The 19448-nt window shown below is 37.2% G+C and overlaps 1 long non-coding RNA gene across 1 annotated transcript in view; it reads left to right on the top strand.

The window, feature by feature from the left end:
- Positions 1–1382, top strand: part of LOC115068566 — a 42896-nt gene extending 41514 nt beyond the window's left edge. Inside the window, exon 3 of the long non-coding RNA XR_003847914.1 lies at positions 1259–1382. This is a non-coding gene — a long non-coding RNA (uncharacterized LOC115068566). The remainder of the gene's footprint in view (positions 1–1258) is intronic.
- Positions 1383–19448: the final 18066 nt, after the last annotated feature.

Raw genomic sequence — 19448 nt, 5'->3', positions numbered from 1 at the left:
CTCTAAAACAACAACAAAAAACAGGCTATGAGGTCAAGAAACTTAAAAATCTGAAAGTAGTAAAATTTTTCAGGCATGGCAAAATGAATAAAAACTATTTTTAATGAAACTAGTATTTTCTTTATAAAGAAAAATTTATCTTAAAAACAATTGGCATAGAATTATAGTAGACTTCAGCCAGGAAAGAGTTCATTCAGAACTTTGTTTCTCCTGTAATCTGGTCAAGGTCAAGCAAAATTATAGTTTCACAGCCACCCTTTAATTTCCAATTTTTGTTGAGAAGGGCCTCAGAAAAAAGTGATTTCATAGCTACTAAATTTGGGGAAATTAAGCCTGGAAATATCTGCTATTTAAATGAAACCAGAAAAATAGTTTACTTCTTCACTCAGTATTTGCGATTAAGAAAATTTATGCGTAGATATAAAATTTTACCATTTTCCCAATTAAAATCACTTTATAAAGGAAAGAATCAGTTGCATTCACATATTAAAGCAGTATGTGCTATATTGTCATTTACAAATGAGAACAGTCTTTCATGGTTCTTTTTTAAAATTGCTAGTTAATACATAAAAACATTAAAATTATATATTAATGGGGCACTATGTGATATTTCAGTATCAGTATATTTTTATAATGTTTAAAACAGGTTGAATATGCTTAACTATTGAAACATATATCATTTTTTATGATGAGAACTTTCTAAATTCTTTCTTCTAGGTTCTGGACACACATAGCACATTATTTTCATCTTTAATCACCCTACTTTGCAAAAGTACAGCAGGAAGTCTGACTCCTAAATAACTAACATGGTACCCATTTAGTTTCTGTTTTAATATAACTCAACTACCACAAAGAATTGCTAATTAGAAACTGCATTTGCTAAACATAAAATTAGAAATAGCACAACTTTCATGATTTGTTAATAAGTGGTAATTACATACCAACTGAGTGCAAAATTGTGTGGTCAAAATTAATACTTGCAAATCAGACCTGATGGCCCAGTCCTGTAATCCCACTTGTTTGAGATGCTGAGGTAGCAGGACAGGTTGGGCAATTTAGAGAGACCATGTCTCAAATTAACAATGTAAAAACAAGGCTGGCAATATTACTTAGCGGTAGAGTACTTACCTAGTACATATGAGATTCTAAATTTAATCCTATTACCACAAATTTAATAATAATTATAGTAATGATAATTGTCCTAGATTGGTTTCTGTTGCTGTAATAAAACACTGATCAAATGCTATTTGGGGGGAAGGGTTTACTTCATTTTACAGGTTAGAATCCATCATCAGAGGAAGCTGAGGCAGAAACTCAGCTGAGACCATGGAAGAAACTGAAACTGAAGCAGAGACCATGGAAGAATGCTGCTTAGTGGTTTGCTTCCTCTAGCTTGCTCAGCTACCTTTCTCAAATAACTCAGGCCCACCTGCCCAGAGATGGCACCACCTACAGTGGGCTGGACCTTTCCACATCAGTTAACAGTTAAGAAAATGTCTCACAGACATGGCCAGAGACCAAGTCATTGGAGGAAATTCCTAAAGTGAGGTTTCCTCTTCCCAGACATGTCAGGTTGACAATGGATGCTAACCAACACAATAATAAAAAAAAGAAAATCATGTATTCTATTTTTCTATACTGTTTTCCTTTGCTCCAAGTTATTTTTCAAAAGAAATCTTTGTCCAACATCATTTGATTAAATTTGTGTTTGGAAGATAATTATTATACTTTGGTTCAGGTTCTTTTCATGTCAAAGACATTTAATAAAGGTCATGTATCTACAGATGTCACATTGTCACTACAGAGAGCAGAAGCATAGTAAAGAGGTGAGTGAAGAAGAAGGGAACTACAGCAATAAGCAACATGTAGGGATCCAAAAAGCAGGGTGAGCCTACACTTTCCACAAAGCTTCAGTGAATGTCTGAGACTTGAGCTGATAGCATAGCCACAAGGAATGCGCCATTGTACACACTTAAAACGTGTTTTGTGGCTATGAGACCTGAGGGTGGGGGGAGGTGGGTGTTTGAGTTGGTTGTTTGGTCTGGAGAAAGTCTCCCCTGTATTCCTTCACACAGAAGAGACTCCAAAGCCAGAATAAACATACAAGATTCTAGCTCAGATGAGACACCCCTTCAATTAGTGATCCAATTCTCAGAATAGGACTTTTCAAGACTATGGTGGCATTTGCTAATGCTATATCATATGGCTTGAGATACAAAATACTGCTGCAAATTCACTACATGGCTGAACAGATAAGGATTTTTTATAACTACTATTAAAATTTATTTGACAAAATTTCCAGCTTACTCTTCTTAGCAAGAAGTCATAAAATTCTTAAGAAAATAACCAATTTTGTTATTAACCAGAAATGTTGGTTTGTTTTGCAAAATCACTTTCACTTGCCACAGCATATTCAAGAAAATACTTTGACTTCTGCTCTGACAGTGTAGAAAACAAAATTACTGCCTCCTGTGCGTCTCTTAATAGACACTTAAAATTGAGTGGAATAGAATGACAGCAATATGTTTCATTTTCAAAATTTTCTACAAACTGTTCAAATGAGAACGTTGGAGACCAGTGTGATAAAGCCATTTGCCCAGGTACAGAGTTATGAAATGTTTTCCTCTGAAATTTTTCCATGTGTTGCACTTACTGGGAGCGACGCATCATTCTGTGCAAGAAAATGCTTATGTTGTATAAGGAATAGTATATTTTTAAACTCTAAAACACTAAGAGATACCCTTGAAATAGAAATAAAGAATTACAGATACAAACGGGAAGGTTTTCTAAATTAAATGATGAGTTGGAAAGAAATATGAGCCAGAGGGAGCAGGGAAAAAAGAAAGGATTCTTGCCCACTTGTTTTCTTTTGGTGGCTTTGACAGAAGCCTGAGGAAAAGTGAAAAGAATGATGAGCTTAGGTCCTGCTCCAGGAAGACCTGGGAAAAGTTCTCCAAAATGTTTCAGCAGATTAAGTCTGTATGGTAAAGCTGATGATTAGCATACAAAAACCTACTAACTGGGCCTGGAGAGATGGCTCAGAGGATGGTTCCTCTTGCAAAGGACTTGGGTTCAGTTCCCTGCATCCACATGGCTGCTAACAACCATCTGTAGCTCCAGTTTCAGGGGCTCAGATGCCCTCTTCTGACCTCCATGGGCATTGCACAACACAGGTGCACTTACATACATGCAGGCAAAACATTCATTCGCCCCCAAAATAAAAATAATAAATAAAATATTTTGAAGGAAACAAAAACCTAATACCCTGACTGGGAGCTTCTATTGATGCAGAGGTAACTCAACTAGGTTTGTTTTATGAAAATAATAGCAAAACTATCACATTTTAGAACAATTTGTAGCTAAGACATGGCATCCGAACCCCCACTGACTGATTTAGAATCATTTGGAAGACAGATGAAGAACAGCTCTGGGCATGTCTATGTTGGGAAACAAAGGGAGGGAAGAAGCCGTTCCACAAAAGGGTAGTACTATACCTCTGACTGCAGGGAAAAAAGAAGCAAGGCAGCTAAGTACCCATGGCATTGCCCCTGTTCTTTGCTTCCTGTCCACTGTGATGTGAAGACTTGTCTTCCATCACTCCCTCCCACTGCCATGAGGTTTTGCTCAAGTATATGGGGCCAAATGATCCTGGACTGAATGAACCCTCTGAAATTGAACCAAAATAACCCTCTATTTTTTAAGTTATTTCTGTTAGGAATTTTGTAACAGTGATGTTAAAGCTAAGTAACACACCCATCAGAACGTAACATTTAGTGCTGAGTAATACGTGTCTGGAAGGGAAATTGTCCATCATGCTCTTAAGAGGCCCTAGTGAGCAGCAGATGGTGTGGATGGTACATTTACAGATAATATAGTACAGAAACAGTTATGGGCTCAGTTCAAGCCACTTGAATATGTGGTGTCACCGAATTTCCAAGAATGAGCTGCAGCTGTTGTAAACAGAACTATCTATAAGATTTAGAGTTAGGATAACATCTGGATTTAGGCATGTCTAAATGAATCATCCTGCTAGGCAGAAAGGCGTAAGTATCCAAACTGAAAAGATATACACAAGTGATTCTAATCTGATTGCCTCAAAGCAGAATGATTGTATTCATCTGTCAATTGATGAGTGTGTGTGTATGTGTGTGTGAGAGAGAGAGAGAGATTTAATTTGCATTTTGCCATATAAACACCCAAGAGAGCAAAGTGTTGATACAACATCAAGTGCAGATTAGTTCAATACAGAGGTCTTATGCAACTTAGCTCAGTGAGTCAACAAGAACTTTAGATTAAAATCAAATATTATTCTGTTTTACATAAGGAAATTCTAATAACTGGAATTGAAATGACTCAATGTGTTCCAGGCATGGGTTATATGATGATTCCTTAGCAAATGTGCGAAGAAATAAGTCAGCGCAGACCAGTCTCTATTCTGGGTTAGTAATATATGAGAAAATGTGCTATGCTTGAGATCACAAACATGGATTCCAGTCTGAGGAAATGTTTTTTAAAAAAAACGATCTCTATTGCTTTGGACAAAGTTCTAATGCCCAGACTAAGCTTCCACGTCTTAGTGGACAGTGGACGCAGTTATGCTAACCAGCTTGCTTGTGCTACTTCAGGTGGTTTAAGGAGTTCATTCCTTTTCCTGCTGGGACTCTGGAAACGTGTTCACTTCTGCCACACTGACTCATTATTACGCGGCTTCTCAGCCTGAGAACTGCCTGTCGCAATACTTGCTGCATCACCGGCATTCAACACAAGTTTTGAAATATGACTGAATAATGCACACAGGAGAAATAAATAAGATATTTATAAAGGTTTACTGAGCTCAGAAGTGAAAAAATATTGGAAAAGGCCAAAGTAGACAAGTAAGGGAAGGAGAAGAGATAAAATGTCATAAACTTGATAATTATTAATAGCTGTTTGTAAATGGGCTTATGAACCTAGGTAATTTATGAAACAAATGCATTTAGGGATTCTATTAACTTGGACCTATGGTCGCCTTGCGCTGCTTCCAAGAATTTCGCCTGTCTGACAGATTTATTCTTCTGGGTTTGGCTGCCAGGATGGTTTGTTTAGAAAAAGCCCAGACATACTTGTTTGTTACTTATGCATTCTAGTTAAAAGGACAATTAAAATGGATCAAGCTAATCTTTAAAAATGTAGCATATTAGAAGAAGATCAGAAGGGAAGAAAGACTTGGAATTAAGAACTGCAACCACCTTTGAGGCAGAAAGCATGTTTTTCTTCCACAAAATAAGATTGATTCTTATTTGTATGGTTTGTTGAGCACAAAGGAACTGCAGTTTCAGAAATACAGATTTCTACTGTGGCCACCTAGAGCTGATAAAAAATGATTCTGAAAATTCACTCTGGTCCCTCTGGCTCCCCTGGTTCTCTGCTCCCTTGTAAAGAAGAAGATTACGCAAGCTCCACCTACTGGGCAATATGTGAATAGCCTCAAAGAGTCCACTGACTCCCCAAAGAAAATCAAAATAATAATAATCATTCAAATCTTAGTGTACTATTTAAAAGCTATAACTCATGGATATTTATAAACGATTTCATTTAAAACTATGAGTAAGTAATTAAAGCCTAGGTTTGGATTTCCTTGTTTTAAAAATAGTGATAACTGTATCTGACTTTGTTTTAACATATTATGTTTGAAATAACAAAACTACTAAATTCTAATTCACATTCCAACACTGAGATTTCCTTTTAGGCTTGGTTATGAATTCAAATATACTAGGAACATAATTTAATTCCATTTAATGCATATTGGTTAAGGCAATCTGAACTTCAAGTAGTGTCCTCTTTTAGTATTTAGAATAGAAAGAAAGGCATTTCATCCAGAACCAGGAAAAAGTGGCATGGCAACATAATTCTGCTAAGAATATTCTACATGGAAAGTAGAATCAAAGGTTTTTGAGAACTCATAAACTTTAGCGGAGGAGCTATGCCAAATTACTGGCTGATACGTGGAAACTCCTTCAAGGCATGAAGACTACCCTTCACTGTTACAGTGTCTGCTAAACCAACATTCCTTCAACATTCAAACATTAAATAATACTGGCATTTAAAATACTTCAGGAATGGAGGTGGGGGGTTGTTTGAATAACATTTCAAGTCATATTTAGATAACCATAAATCTGACTTAGACATAGTTCTTATTGGATTGGTATATTGAAGTCACAATCATAAAACAGTCCTCTTTGCTTAATGTCATTAAGTCCTTTCACTCTGATGAAGTGTTCAGACAGAATAAAAGCATAGAAGACAATCAGCATAGAGGAAAATCTGAGAAATGACTGCCTGCTTCCATGTGTTTTTGAGTTCATTCTTCCAGCATCTTTTGTGAATGCAGACTCCTATATGTGTAGGAACTAAACGGTTTTGAGTGTTTCACTCAAGCTGTACCACAGAATGCATTTTTAAACATTCTCTAAGAAAGTCATAAAATAGTCATAAAGTAATTTTAGTATGGAATAGAAATTGCTCTTATAAATTTCATTGTAATTTTAGCATACCAGACATCACTGGCTATAGCTGGCCTTTACTGACCTGTATATACTCCCTTACCTACTCCATCATATAAATTTTAATAAAATGACTTGCCCTTTCAACACAAGGATAATGATTACTAAAGCAGTGTTCTGTGCTTCAAGCCCTTCCAAAATGAGGATGAGAGATATGGAGTTAAAATTCCTCAGCACACCCTGCTGTGGTTGTCACTTATATCTTTCTCTTTCCAAAACACTCAAAGTAACCTATAATGCCACGTACCATATGTGGCATAATAATTAGGTTTGCAGGGTATTCTCTGTTGGACAATCCATTTGGCACAGACAAAACCATAAAAGTCAGCATTTTGCAGTTATCCAGTTTTTTTTTCCAGAGTTTTAAAGATGACAACTGTAATATCACTTGACAACTTGGCGTGCTCAGGTCTGACTAATGGGCACTTTGGGGTACTGAGTTTTATGCTTTATTTCATTGTCTTTTGGGGGCATCTGTTGGGATTTGGAAATTAAAATTATAATCCACAATCCTTAGATCATGAAAATTAAATGAAGAAGGATATTTTAAAGGTATCACTTAAAACTGATTCTTGCAAAATATAATTTGGACCTTCAAGAACCACATATATTAGTTACTTTTCTGTGGCTGTGATAAAACACTGACCAAGAACCACTTGGGAGAAGAAAGGGTTTATTTGATTTAGACTTCCGTGTCAGGGCACATCACTAACAGAAGTCAGGGCAGGAACTCAAGGCAGGAACCTGAATGCTGGAGCTGAAGCAGAAACCACAGACTGCTTGCTAGTTCACCCCTCTGCTCTGTGCTCAGCCTGCTTTCCTATACAACCCAGGACCACCTGCCCTGGGTGGTACCACCCACTGAAGGCTGGACCCTCCCACATCATTCAACAATCAAGAAAATGCCTCACAGACATGACCACAGCCCTATTTGAATGAGGTAACTCAGTTGAGATTCCTTTCTCCATTATCACCCAGTTTGTGTCAAGTTGACAACCAACAACCAACCAATCCCCTAGTTTGGGTCAAGTTGTTACCAGCACACAAAGTAACTATGAAAACCTTCCGAAGAAATTTAAAAATTTGAGTAAACTTTTAAAATCCCCGAGACAATAGCATATTATTTTCTAAATCAGAATCTCTGTATCTGGTCTATTCTTATGGATGCAGAGAACCTCTGTAATTGGGCTTCACAGGGACTCCATAAGGGATTGCTTTTGTGAATTAGAGTTTCATCAAACACACCAACTTGATACATCTAAAGCAGACCTTTAGATATGACCGTGCTGTCCATGGAAAGCAGATGAATGAGAAGAAATGACTAAAGAAAATAAGATTTAAATGTTCAGAGAGTAAAATCAGTATGGCTCAAACTAAGGGCATCTTGAGACCAATAAAATGAGTGGGATTTTACAATCACCTCACTAATACTTTAGACAGACAAACAAACAGATAACCACACACACACACACACACACACACACACACACACACACACATGAATAATACAAATAAGGTCCTTCAAGACTACAGGACTATGATGATGCTTTACAGAAAAACATGATTCTTATAAATATGTGATTATTTTTTGGCCTGTAGATTCCCCCAAATCCTTGTCTCTTCTGACATGTATTTAGCTAAAACTTAGAATGAACATGGCAAATAGCACTAATTTTCATGCATTGAACAGTGAGCCTATGAGCCCAGGCTATTTCTGATTGTTTTCACCTGTGACTGTTATGTATTTTACCTGTATATGTTTATGGACCAGCCGAAGTAAGTACCTAAACATGATGCTTAAAATGTCTTTTCTAATGTTTTATTCTAATTTTGAAAGAATAAATTACATGTATATGTACAAACGTATGCATGTATTCATTTACAGTATGTTTCTCTCTCTCTCTCTCTCTCTCTCTCTCTCTCTCTCTCTCTCTATATATATATATATAGAGAGAGAGAGAGAGAGAGAGAGAGAGAGAGAGAGAGAGAGAGAGAGAGAGAGAGAGAGAGAGAGAGAGAGAGAGAGAGAGAGAGAGAGAGAGAGAGAGAGAGAGAGAGAGAGAGAGAGAGAGAGAGAGAGAGAGAGAGAGAGAGAGAGAGAGAGAGAGAGAGAGAGAGAGAGAGAGAGAGAGAGAGAGAGAGAGAGAGAGAGAGAGAGAGAGAGAGAGAGAGAGAGAGAGAGAGAGAGAGAGAGAGAGAGAGAGAGAGAGAGAGAGAGAGAGAGAGAGAGAGAGAGAGAGAGAGAGAGAGAGAGAGAGAGAGAGAGAGAGAGAGAGAGAGAGAGAGAGAGAGAGAGAGAGAGAGAGAGAGAGAGAGAGAGAGAGAGAGAGAGAGAGAGAGAGAGAGAGAGAGAGAGAGAGAGAGAGAGAGAGAGAGAGAGAGAGAGAGAGAGAGAGAGAGAGAGAGAGAGAGAGAGAGAGAGAGAGAGAGAGAGAGAGAGAGAGAGAGAGAGAGAGAGAGAGAGAGAGAGAGAGAGAGAGAGAGAGAGAGAGAGAGAGAGAGAGAGAGAGAGAGAGAGAGAGAGAGAGAGAGAGAGAGAGAGAGAGAGAGAGAGAGAGAGAGAGAGAGAGAGAGAGAGAGAGAGAGAGAGAGAGAGAGAGAGAGAGAGAGAGAGAGAGAGAGAGAGAGAGAGAGAGAGAGAGAGAGAGAGAGAGAGAGAGAGAGAGAGAGAGAGAGAGAGAGAGAGAGAGAGAGACTAAAATTTTGATGAACTTTTACTGAGGAATGTCTGGGGACACTAACTTGACACAAAGGCCTTAAGATAAATGTCAGACAGTATCAATTCCAGTGAGGGGGGTTATAGGACAGTGCCAATGGGGACAGAGGTATAAAGATGATTAACATTGATTGAGATATTCGGTATGAAATGCACAAACATTCAATAAAACAAATTTTTTAAAAGATAAAAGAAAAAATTAAAAATCAATGCATACAATTTAAATAATGTTTTCAAACGAGAATTTTTGTCATATGGTGGTTCCTTGTCCACTCACATTTTTAAAAATATTTGCTCCTTAAAAGTCAATACCAGCACAACATGGATATAAAGTCAAAGAATTTAGCATTTGAATGCTTTCTTTCACATGATTCATGTTAGAATCGAGGATCCTGTGATCTTGAGATGTAATTGAGTTGCTGAAGCCCCACTCAAGCAGAAGCTTCTGTGCTTTCCATGGATAATCAATCCTTCCAAAGCGAGACAAAACTCACTTATTTTAGAAAGTCCTTTTGGATAATTCCTCCCAGCACAATTAATTACAATATATAGCAACCAGTTAATGCCCTCACAAAAGGAGGTCACTTTCAAGGCTTTACCTAGCCAAATTATGTTAAGAAGGTAGGTGGTGGAATCAGAGGCTTCCTTTTGTTCATCCATTCATTCATGCATTCATTCATTCATCTGTTGAACCAACCCTTCTTAAGATGTGCATATGGAGGAGGTTGGGATTCCTCTGGAAAAACTGGAATGTGGGGGATGATACAAGCGTTCACAATTTTCCTAATGAGAATGTCAGAATAGCAACCATTTTTCTCTATACACCACTCACCACTGCATAAATCTAGGTAGGGGCAGAAGAGAGTGATTGCTCCCACCGTTGTACAGTGCTGAAGTATTTGAGGGACGCTTAGCTCATCTGATCTTGGAAATTTCATGAGACCATTCTTTTCAACTCAGAAAGGCTGGAAAGATGCCTGTGTTGGTAAGAGGGGACACCATCCCTCAGGTTTATGCCTCAGAAGTAGATCAACTAGGACCAAGTGTGTCTCAATTTTGTATTTTTATTTTTTTTCATTTTATTCTATAAAAAATAGATACAATATTTTCAGTAGCCAAGTCTCAAAAACAAGGTTTGTGGTACCAGACCTGTGCTGCTTCTTCACCGTTGGAGGCTTTGTTTGTTCAAATCCTATTTAGGGATCCAAACTAAGGATTCTCAACAATGTTCTATGTAACAGTTTTTGGGAGCTGTTCCAAGAAATGTGATTTCAAGCTTTCCACCCTGAAGAGTTTGTTTTAGTTGTCTAATTGGCAGCCTTAAGAATATACCAGTAGGGGTTTGAGAAACGGCTCGGCCAATAAGAGCACTGGCTGCTCTTGCAGAGGACCAAGGTCTAGTTCCCAGTATCCACAGGATGGTTAACAACCATCCTCAACACCAGTTCAGGGAATCCAATGCCTTTTTATGGCTTCCATAGGCATCATAGGTTTTTGGTGCACTTATATAATATAGGCAAAACTTTCATACACATAAAACACATTTTTTAATTAATAAAAGTATATATAGATGTATAGGACCAGTGAGATGGCTCAGCAGGTGAAGGTACTTGCCACCAAGATTTGTGAACTGAGTTCCATCCCCTGGATTACATGGAGGAAGGATAAAACCAACTCTCATAAGTTGTCTCTGAAATCTAGAGGTTATTGCACACACACACACACGCACACTCAAACGGTTTTAAAAATATGTGTTTAAAAATGTGTATGCACAGGTATCGGCATACCTGAATCCCAGCAGTTTTCTAGCCTTTGAACCACACATTGGACATCAAATCAAATGTATGAAATTTGAAACTGAAAGTCGTCTTTTCTTTTGTTTTTGCTTTTGTTTTCTGTTTGTATTTTCATTTTGGGATTTTGTTTTGTTCTGTTTTTGTCTTTTTTAACCTGTTATTTGAAATTCATTCAAAATTAGATAATACAAAGGCAATGAATGTGGGAAGGCCTTTGTGATGGTTAATCTTCACTATGTATTTGGATTGAGAGATGCCTAAGAGATCAGTAAAACATACCTCTGAGATGGCATTTCCAGAGGGCTTCAGCCCTCTGTCCTAACCAATAGATTATCCCCTGGTGGATCATATTTGTTTTACTTTTCCATGGGAAAATTTTATTTGCATAATCAAAACTATTGCCTCTTATAATTTAACAAATGGTTAGTGTAATACCTTATCTGGATATGGCTAACAATTCACAAAGCATTTTCACTTATATTATTTCAGTTAAATTCAATTGACCTTCCTAAAACAAAGACCTCTAGATAGGCTGACTAGATTCACCAGATGGATAGTAGTGGGAAATGGCTGGGGGTGCCAAGAACACAGCAGACAGTAGCAGAACAGAGTATAAGGGCTCTAGTGTGGGGAGGGAGGCTATGGGAGGGTGCCATCTGGGAAGTGGGTGTATAGTTGAATAAGATGGTTTGGGATGTTCTGTGTGATAGGCACACACACACAAAAAACAACAAATTTTTAAAAAAGTATTATATTTGAGGAGGAAGCCTGGACATTTATGTCGTGTTAATTAGTAGAGGTGATAAACATTACCATTGAAATCTACCCGATGACTTTAGTGACATACACAAGTGCCAAGGATCCAAGTGCAACCAATTATGACTAGTAATAATCAGATACATCCAGATTAGAGATGCATGCGCCAACATCTCAGTTTTAGTAGCAAAAACAATCAGTCTTTCTGCAAGGAACAATGTATTCTCAAATGAAATAGAGAGCTTTTTTAAAGGTTAAAAACTCATTCAATTTTATGTCTTACAGGGCTTATACTGAGTTCAATATTGTATAACTGTATTAATTCAACTGTGAATCTAGAAACTTACAGCCACTTGTGAAAGAGATGTACTCTTGCTCTGGAGTGTGTTTCTGAATATGTTAAAGCTGTAATGAAATGCTTCTTCTAATCATGTAGTTATTAAAAATTTTAAAAATTCAATTGGATGATTAATGGTGATTTTTTTGAATTCTAGTAATTTCTTTTATTATTAAAGCAGGAAAAGGAAAGATTTCATTGTCTCTCTAAACTTCAACAGATTTGGGGTGGGGCTTGTTTCTTATTTTTACAAATGTGAGCTGCAATAACTTCATCTTTTAACATGGATAAAATGCATTTTTAATATATTCACCCTTCACCGCCCCCAATTGTCCCAACTCTTTGTCAATTTTTTTTTTTAATCTCTAGAAGTTCAATTAGGTGTTTTACATTTTCTGTAGGGCACAGGTGAAGGTACCCTGGGACTGAAGAGCAATGGAAAAGTAATGGAAAGCCTCCAGATGATTCCTGAACTGGGAAAGGCCTTGGGAGGGGGGAAAGGCACAATGTCTGGGGCTGGATGCCCAGAACCACATGTAGAGTCAAGACCTTAGGTGGCCATAAAAGGAGGTGGGACATCCCTCTTTTAAAATCCTTCTTCTCCTGTTCCATGACTACGGCCTCTGGGCCACTCCAGCTCTCTATCTGCTGGCCGCTGCCTTGGCACAGGCCCCTATGTGGGAGCACCTAAAGTCAGGAAAATATTCATCCTGTGTGATAAGTTTACTCACATCATCCAGTTCATGCACGGCACCTCTTGGGAGTGGGTCCACTACAGGTGCCAAGACCAGCTGCCTTGGGAACATCTTATTCCACCATCTTCTTTCCAAGAGGGAGTATTTTGGTTTTTGCCAAGTCCTGAACTCAGAATTTTGAGATCAATATAAAAGAATGTCCTCAATGGCCACCACAGACTTCTGGCATTGGGCAGTGGGAATGGCAGAGTAAGAGGCCTTGGTTGCCTTGCAGTCATCAGGAGTGTTGGCCAAGAATTCCAACATGGAGATATGGTCATGGCCTGGTGAGAGCCACCACTGCCTGTTCTGGCCCAAGGTGGTCCACATTAGGCTACGCTTCCACCTTATTTTGTTTTCTTGAGACAGGGTCTCACTATATGGCCTGGCTGTCCTGAAACTCACTATGTAGACCAGACTGCTTTTGAATTCACAGAGGTCTGCCTGCCTATCTACTTCCCTGGTGCTGTGATTAAAAACATGCACCACCATGCCTGGTGAAGGGATTCTTCTAAAATTAAATTTTAGTTAGCGTGTGAATCAATGGGGTTAGTTATGACATTTCATTTCATACATGTATATGGTTGTACTTTATTCATATTATATTAGCCCCAAATATTCTCACTTGCCTCCTCTCCTTCCTCCTGCTAGTCTTCTTCCGCCCTCCAAACAGAACCTCTTCTCTTTTTAAACATTTAAATCTAGATCCCACATATGAAAGTAAACGTGCAATATTTTCCTTTATTTACATTTTGTTATTCTGTTCACCTCTCCTATCCCCTTAGCTCTCTTCCCCATACAAAGTCCTTTTTTCTCTTCCACTTCCTTCAAATATTTAAATATAAATATTTAAATAACATTTAAATATTTTAACATATTCAAATATTTAAATGTACTTAAATATATAACTAAGCATATACAAACATTTCAATAGACATAAATAATTATTCTATGTATATTCAAATATATTAAAATCGAGCTCAGCAGTTAGAACACTGGTTGTTCTTGAAGAAGACCCAGGTTAGAATCCCAGAACCCACATGGCAGCTAACAACTGTCCTTAACGGCCTCTTCTGTCCTCTGTGGGCAGTGCATAACATGAGAGCACTTACTTACATGTAGGCATAACACTTGTACACATAAAATAAAAATAATAAATAAAATATTATTAAAAAATAAAAAGTAAAATAAAATCTTTATTCTGAATAAGGAAGAAAGCATGCAATATCTGTCTTTCTGAATCTGGCTTATTTCACTGAACTTGATCTCTAGTTCCATTCCTTTTTCTGTAAGTGGCATAATTTCATTCTTCTTTACAGCTGAATAAAACTCCATTATATATGTATCATGCTTTCTTTATCCATTCATCCATTGATAGGGCAATTATGCTAATTCTGTAACTTGACTGTTGTGAATAATATTGCAATAAACATTAATGTGCAAATATCTCTGTAGTGTGCTGACTTTGAATCCTTTGAGTATACAACCAGAAGTGATATTTAACTGGCTCATGTGGTAGTTCCATTTTTACTTTTTTAAGAGTAACCTCTATGCTTATTTCCACAGTGGGTATACCCGTTTATATTCTTACCAGCAGTGAATAAGGGTCTCTATTTCCCCACATCCTTGCCATCATTTGTTGTCATTTGTTTTCTTTCTCCAGTTTTTGCTTTTGTTTTGAGATAGGTCTCCCTGTGGCCCCAGTTGACCTGGAACTCACTATGTAGACCAGACCTGCCTCAATTTCACAGAGATCTGTTGGCCTCTGCCTCCTGAGTGCTGGAAGTAAGTCATTTGTTTTCTTTTTTATTATTATTTTATTTTCTGTGTGTATGAGTATATTGCCTGCATGGACGTAAGTACACCCATGTCATGCAATGAAGGGGAGGTCAGAAGAGGGCATTGGAGTCCCTGGAACTGGAGTTGCAAACAGTTGTTAACTGCCATGTGGGTACTGGGAACTGAACTCAGGTCCTCTGCAAGAGCAGCAAGTACTCTTAACCACTGAGCCATCTCTCCAGCAGTTGTATTGATCACTTATTTCCTTTGAGAGCTGTCTAATTCATTAGCTCATTTATTGATTGGATGATGGGGCTTTTTTGGTGTTTAGTTACTGGAATTATTTATATGTTCTACATATTAGTCCCCTGTTGGATGTATACTTCCCTTGCTGTGCAACAGCAATTTAATTTTATGCAATCTCTGTTGTGGATTCTTGCGATATTTCCTGTGTTATTGAAGTCTTTTTCAGAAAGTCTTGGCCCATGCCTATATCTTAATATGTTTTCCATATGCTTTTTTGCTGTGAGTTTCAGAGTTTTATGCCTTACATTAAAGTATTTGATCCATTTTGACTTTTATGTGTACAAAAGGTGAGAGACCAAGAGCTAATTACATCGTTCTACATGTGGATATCCAGTTTCCCAGCACCATTTGTTGAAGAGGTCATCTTTTCTCCAATGCATTGTTTTGGGTAGCTTTGTTGAAAAATGTGGTGGCCTTGTAGGTTTATTCTGGAGTTTCTAGCCTATTCCATTGGTCTTCAAGTCTGTTTTAATGACAGTGTCATGCTGGTTTTGTTACTATGCCTCTGTGGTATAATTTGAAATCAGGTACTGTAATGCCTCCAGCAGTGCTCTGAAAGAAGTCTCACAATTTCTCTGCTAGTGATAGTCTTCAATTTAGGGCAAGTGCAATTATGGCTGCTTTGCTGGCTGTTTTCCTGTTATGGAGTGAGTGCAACTTCGAGGGGCTAGGAGAATGGAGAAACATCATTTTCTCACCCACTTGATTTGAAAGTAATCATTTCAAGTAGACATTTGAAGGTACTGATTATAGTGCTTAGCAGTTTTGCCACACACTCAACAGAGCATTCTGAACCACTGAACTTGCCATTAAACTTCAGTTCTAGTTTAATAGAGACCACTATAAAAATACTGAAATTAGATATGTTTTCCCCAAATAAAATGTAAAAGGTCCTTTCTCCTTTTATACAGAATGACAGCCTTTGAACATGAATACTAACTTACCCTGTTCCCTTTTAATATCCACATCAATTTGAGCCTCTGTTACTTCCACGAGACCTCTAATTGCTGCCAGCCTCCTCAACTCTAACTCATTCCAACAGCTTTCCACCACCTGTGCCCCCACTCCCCTATCTCATCTGCCATAAGTAGGCACTGCAAATAATCGTTAAAATCTTTCCAGAGTCCATATGTTTACTACTATTGTCAGTGAATTATTCAAGTTTATAAATATTATTGCTTCATTTTGTGGCCTGGGACTTAGTAGAAAGAGGCTCAAGTAAGTGAACATCATAACTGTCATTGTGACCTTAAAGATTACAATATTTCATATTTTTCATCAATAAAGGCAATGACGTTGAAAGAATAGAATTTCCCCCTTATCTCGTCTCATCATCCAGCTAAGACCAGCCTCAGGCAAAACATTCTGGAAGATAAACACTTCAGTTTTTATTACGAGCCTCTTAAGAACTGAAAAATAACCTGAGCCTCAAAATACAGTAAAGACATTAAAATAGTGAAATAAAAATGTAGAAAAGTAAGTGTTAGGAAAATACGTAGTGTGTTACAGACTGAGTAGAAAATGATTGATTAAATATAATCAATATACTAACCAGAGATTCCTTAAAGGGGCAAAAAGGACTTTTTTCGTATCCTTTTACTAAATAACAAAAACAATTTTAATAACTGTTTAGCAATACCATTTCATAATAATTACAAATTTAGAAGGTATTTGATGGAAAAAAACGTAATTTTAAAATTCTTTATTACTAAAAATATATATTCAAATCATTTAAGTTATTTTATGAAGTATTGCACTGTGGCATGTATTTTATTAGTATAATCATTTTCCTGCTAAAGGATTTGTTATTATATAGTATATTATAAATAATGTTAAGATCTCATCTGTATTATTATAAATAATAAATATAAAGTGAATCATAACAGAATAATATGCACAGTCTGGGAGCTAAAGCACATAGTGCACTTTCCTTTCATCAACATAGCAGTATTTCTAATGAAGTACTAAACCTTGACAGTATAACGCAGCACTACCACCTGCTGTTGGAAACAGAAAATTCAATTTAGTGTGTTCAGTTTGCAGCTCAGGAAGAGAGCTCAGAGCTTGCTGCCAGTTAAAACTGTCAGAGGATAAAGCATCAACCACAGTCACCACGATGGCTCAGATTTGGAGAATTTTAAGTAATTTACTTTTCAGGAATGCATGCATATTTTAAAATGCAGTTATACAACAAAGGAAGAAGGAGCTAACCCAAAGAAAACAAGGAAAGGCAAGCCAAATCAACACTTTCACATGAATGCTGGGCTGTCCTTCCACAGTGAGAGGACAGGACATTGTGCCCCTGCTGCAGAATCCCCATAGCCATCCTGCTGGCTCATTCCATAGACCGTACATGCTTTGACTCAGTCTTGTTATTCTTTACTAGTATGCTTTCAACAGGATACAGAGAATCACGTTCTTTTTGGTCTAACTTTGTGTTCCAGTCCTTCTACTTGTTAGCGGTTAGTGTCTCTGAATCCCAGCCTCAGATTTCTTTTAAATTGAAATATCTACGTGGATCTTGTGGGGTGTTACAAGATCTTGAAATAGTAAATGTAAAGCACCTGGGGTCGTATATATATACATATATATTATTTAGAAAGCTGGAAGCCTAGGCCTCCTCTATGTTTCTAAATTTTTATTACCACTATTTCTTTTTGCAGTGTGCTTAAGGTGGCTCATTTGATTCCATTTGTGAGCCTTCAGAGTCCCCATGTGTACCCTGGTTAGCTTGATAGAATTCTATCACTAAAATCCCAAATCTAGACTTCAGACAAGATCAGACCATGAGCTGAAGTCAGGAAGATCACAAGAAAACTGGAGAAATCTTATCCTTGAAATACGTATAGAGACCGGGGCTTGAATCAGACACACAGTGGATTCCCCAAATCCATGGAAGCACAGCACTATAGTTTTGGCCTCTCTTCCAGTTGGAGACTGTTTTGACTAGGAGACTAAGGGAGGAAGTTAGTCAAGTCTCAAAAAGCAAAAATTCCAACTAATAAAGATAGAAATGGTGATAGAAATTACTAGACTAGTAATATTTGTTGCAGTCAAGAGTTATCAATGAATCATAGTCAAAAGTATAGTGAGAAACAGAGTGATTACATATTCTCAGAGTAGCTCTCAAGGTGAAAGCTACTCATTCTAAATGGAGACAAGGCTGACTTTACATTGGAGACCATCTGCCAACAATACTTTTACCCAGTGGGTAAAGCTCAACTATGGTCTCACAATGGTCTCACACAACAACAAACACACGTGATTCTTACTGCCTTCCTAAGAGAACACATAACTTATATTTTAAAATAAGGAAATATATCACAAATGCTAATTGAAGAACATCATACAAAATAACTGGCCTTTATACTTCAAAAACATCCAACACATGGAAGACAAAGAAAAATTGTCTACTGCAAATTCGAGGTAGAAAAAAAATCAATATAAGTGTGTGCAACATGTGGGTCTACATTTATTAAGAGTACTAGGGATTCAAAAGACTTAGTGTGAACATAACCTCTAGATTATATTGCTAGGCTATTAAGCTTGTTGATTTTGCTTAGTGTACTGTGTTTAAACAGCATAAAGGCACATTATTGCATTTATACATAAAAGGCATCATCTGTAGATTACTCTCAAACTATAAAATAGATACCCACAGTTATGTGAATTTGCATCGGTACTTATATCCACATCTAGCCACATCTATGGTGAAGTACAAGGACATAGAAAGGGAGAGCTAGGGATGAAAGGAGGTTAAGACAGAGGGGGAGCTTTGATAAAACAACACTTGAGGAATCCTGTTTAAGAATATGGGGATGCTTCTAATTAATTTTGCAAGATGTTTTGTACATCTAAAATTATTTCATAATTAAAAGCTGAAAACAGGATAAGAAAGAGGAGAAGGAAGGGAAGAAGCCAAAAGGAAAAGGGAGATTGCTTTTACCAATCTATACAAAATATCTCATTTTGTACATATTATATAACAACAGTAATATACACATTCATTTATTGAATAAGTATGATTTGCATGAGAAGGGGGAAAAAGCAGGAGGTGGAGTTGGGACAAACTCATATTTAATTGTTACATTTTCTGTATTATAAGCTCTATGAAGGTGAGAAGCACCTTCTTTAACTACCATTACTTAGAGTTTTCAAGTATCATGCCTGGCACACAGGATGCTTAAAAAATATATGAACAAACTACTATAAAACTCTGGCAAGGAAATTTTTAATTCTTTTCCTAATTTCCAATAGCCTTAATACATTCTTAAGTCTGTCCATTAAATACTAGATATTATAAATATATAATCCCTATTGTAAATGTTATTCCTAATAACATTTTAAAGAAGGGAATACTAGCTCTTGGGAGATAGCTTTGTCAGCAAAGTTCCTGCTGTGCAAACATTAGGACTTGAGTTCAGATCCCCAGAATCCACATAAAAATTAGGCCTAATGGAGTGAGTCTATAACCCCAGTGTC

The sequence above is a fragment of the Nannospalax galili genome, unplaced genomic scaffold (genome assembly GCF_000622305.1).
Source record: "Nannospalax galili isolate Female #2095 unplaced genomic scaffold, S.galili_v1.0 scaffold191, whole genome shotgun sequence".
In the NCBI taxonomy this organism is placed as follows: Eukaryota; Metazoa; Chordata; class Mammalia; order Rodentia; family Spalacidae; genus Nannospalax; species Nannospalax galili.
The sequence above is the reverse complement of the archived record's forward strand: the minus strand, read 5'-3'. Positions and strand labels throughout refer to the sequence as shown.